Consider the following 3,439-nt stretch of genomic DNA (forward strand, 5'->3'; position numbering starts at 1 on the left):
GGACGGGGTGGGGGAGAGTCCAGGCGGCTTCACCTCCATGCCCGGCCATCTGATTGCCCAGATTCCCTCGGCCATCTGGTCGCCCGGATACCCTCGGGCATCTGGTCGCCCGCATCGCTTTCCTATGGGGCGACCAGATGGCCGAACTTCCCTGGAAGTCCCGATGAGGTGCCATTCGCCTCCCGGATCCCAGAGAGGGCTCCATGAGGTCGGGTTCTCCCATGCCTTGGGTCCCCTCTGTCACCTCGCGTGCACAGATTGCAAGAAAGGGGGGTAATTTGCCTCCGGTTTACTAGGGGCAGGGTACGCCCGGACACCCCTCCAGGGCTGGTGGTTCTCTGCCATGGGGACCAGATAGGCTATGCCTGGGCAACACCTCCCTAGGCCACCCGGGGCTTCCTTCCTCCAGGCCAACTGCATGTCAAATTGCCCAGGACGGGCTCCATGGCTCTTGGGCAGTCGCCCCCCGGGCGTCCGGGGCTCCATCCAGGCCGACGGCATGGCAGAGTGCCCGGGACGGGCTCCATGCGTCCCGGGCCTTCGTCCCCCGGGCGTCCGGGGCTCCATCCAGGCTGACGGCATGGCAGATTGCCCGGGACGGGCTCCATGGTTTTCAGGGTGGTCTCCCCCTGGGTGTCGGGGCGCCCCAGGCCGATGGCATGGAAAAGTGCCCAGGACGGGCTCCATGCGTCCCGGGCCTTCGTCCCCCGGGTGTCCGGGGCTCCATCCGGGCTGACGGCATGGCAGAGTGCCCGAGTCGGGCTCCATGGTTTTCAGGGTGGTCCTCCCCTGGGTGTTGGGGCGCCCCAGGCCATTGGCATGGGAAAGTGCCCAGGATGGGCTCCATGCGTCCTGGGCATTCGTCCCCCGGGCGTCCGGGGCTCCATCCAGGCTGACGGCATGGCAGAGTGCCTGGGTTGGGCTCCATGGTTTTCAGGGTGGTCCTCCCCTGGGTGTCAGGGGGCTCCAGGCCGACGGCATGGAAAAAGTGCCCAGGACGGGCTCCATGCGTCCCGGGCATTCGTCCCCCGGGCGTCCGGGGCTCCATCCAGGCTGACGGCATGGCAGAGTGCCCGGGTCGGGCTCCATGGTTTTCAGGGTGGTCCTCCCGTGGGTGTTGGGAGTGCTCCAGGCCGACGGCATGTCAAAGTGCCCAGGACGGGCTCCATGAGTCCGGGACAGTCCTCCCCCGGGCGTCCGGGACACCCATCTCCAGGAGGCCAACGGCATGGCAAAGTACCCAGGACGGGCTTCTTGGGTCCCGGGCAGACCTCCCCCGGGCGTCCGTGGCACCCATCTCCATGAGGCCAACGGCATTGGCAAAGTACCCAGAACGGGCTCCATGGGTCCCGGGCAGACCTCCCCCAGGGCGTCCGGGGCACCCATCTCCATGAGGCCAACGGCATCGGCAAAGTACCCGAGAAGGGCTCCACGGGTCCCGGGCGGGCCTCCCCCGGGCATCCGGGGCTCACATCTCCAGGCCAACGGCATGGCTCAATGCCCAGGATGGGCTCCATGGGTCCCGGGCAGCTTCCCACCCCCCCCCTCGGCATCCGGGGCTCCCACCTCCAGGCCGACGGCATGTCAAAGTACCCAGGACGGGCTCCATGGGTCCCGGGCAGCTTCCCCCGGGCGTCCAGGGCACCCACCTCCAGGCCGACGGCATGTCAAAGTACCCAGGACGGGCTCCACGGGTCCCGGGCATTCCTCCCCCAGGTCGTCCGGGCCCTAGAGCTCCGGTGGTCCAACCTGCGACTGAGGCCCAGCCGGGGTCCAAGAGCCCTGCCTTTCGTGGGCAGGCATTCAGGAACCCTACCGCGAAGGCTTGGGATGGATGGGGAGCTGGGAGTCCTTTCGATCCCGGCCATCTGGTCGCACGTTTCCGCTCGGCCATCTGGTCGCACGCAATGCTTTCCAATGGGGCGACAAGATGGCCGGGGTTCCCTGGAAGTCCCGATGAGGTACCATATGCCTCCCCGATCCCAGCAAGGTCTCCAGGAGGTCGGGTACTTTCGCGCCTTGGGTCCCCTCTGTCCCCTCGAGTGCACGGATTACAAGAAAGGGGGGTAATTTTCCTCCGGATTATTAGGGACAGGGTACGCCTGGACACTTCTCGCGGGCTGGCAGTTCTCTGCCCGGGGGACCAGATGAGATATGCCTGGGCAACACCTCCCCCGGGCATCCGGGGCTCCATTCTCCGGGCCAACGGCATGGCTCAATGCCCAGGACGGGCTCCACGTGTCCCGGACAGACCTCCCCTGGGCGTCCGGGGCACCCATCTCCAGGAGGCCAACGGGAAGCCAAAGTACCCGGGAAGGGCTTCATGGGTCCTGGGCAACCCTCCCCCGGGCATCCGGGGCTCCCACCTCCAGGCCGACGGCGTGTCAAACTGCCCAGGACGGGCTCCATGGGTCCCAGACAGACCTCCCCCGGGCGTCCGGGGCACCCATCTCCAGGAGGCCAACGGGATGGCAAAGTACCCGGGAAGGGCTCCACGGGTCCCGGGCAGCCCTCCCCCGGGCGTCCGGGGCTCCCACCTCCAGGCCGACGGCATGTCACACTGCCCAGGACGGGCTCCATGGGCCCCGGACAGACCTCCCCCGGGCGTCCGGGGCACCCATCTCCAGGAGGCCAACGGGATGGCAGAGTACCCGGGAAGGGCTCCATGGGTCCCGGGCAGCCCTCCCCCGGGCGTCCGGGGCTCCCACCTCCAGGACGACGGCATGTCAAAGTGCCCAGGACAGGCTCCACGGGCCCCGGGCAGCCCTCCCCCGGGCGTTCGGGGCACCCATCTCCAGGAGGCCAACGGCGTTGCAAAGTACCCGGGAAGGGCTCGCCGGGTACCGGGCAGTCCTCCCCCCGGGCGTCCGGGGCACCCATCTCCATGAGGCCAACGGCATAGGCAAAGTACCCGGGAAGGGCTCCACGGGTCCCGGGCAGGCCTCCCCCGGGCGTCCGGGGCACCCTCCTCCAGGCCGACGGCATGTCAAAGTGTCCAGGAGGGGCTCCATGGGTCCCGGGCAGCCCGCTCCCGGGCGTCCGGGGCTCCCACCTCCAGGCCGCCGGCATGTCAAAGTGCCCAGGACGGGATCCACAGGTACCGGGCAGTCCTCCCCCGGGCGTCCGGGGCTCCCATCTCCAGGCCAACGGCATGGCTCAATGCCCAGGACGGGCTCCATGGGTCCGGGGAGGCGTCCCATGCGCCTCCGGGCTTGGGAGCCCCGGCTGGGTCCAGGGGCCGGTCCGGGCCCCGGGTCGGGTGCTCCGGCCCTGGGCCCTGTCTCCCAGCCTGCCGCACTGCCAAGGGCCCGGGAAGGGGTTCCGTTGTGCCCGGGGAGCCTCCCCTTGCTTGTCTGTGTTCAGGAGCTCCATCCGGGGCCCCTGAGGGCTCGGGGATGGCGGCCTCCCCGCCTCTGTCCTTGGTCCTGCTGCGTGGCAG

The sequence above is a fragment of the Lissotriton helveticus genome, chromosome 10 (assembly GCF_964261635.1).
Source record: "Lissotriton helveticus chromosome 10, aLisHel1.1, whole genome shotgun sequence".
Lineage (NCBI taxonomy): Eukaryota > Metazoa > Chordata > Amphibia > Caudata > Salamandridae > Lissotriton > Lissotriton helveticus.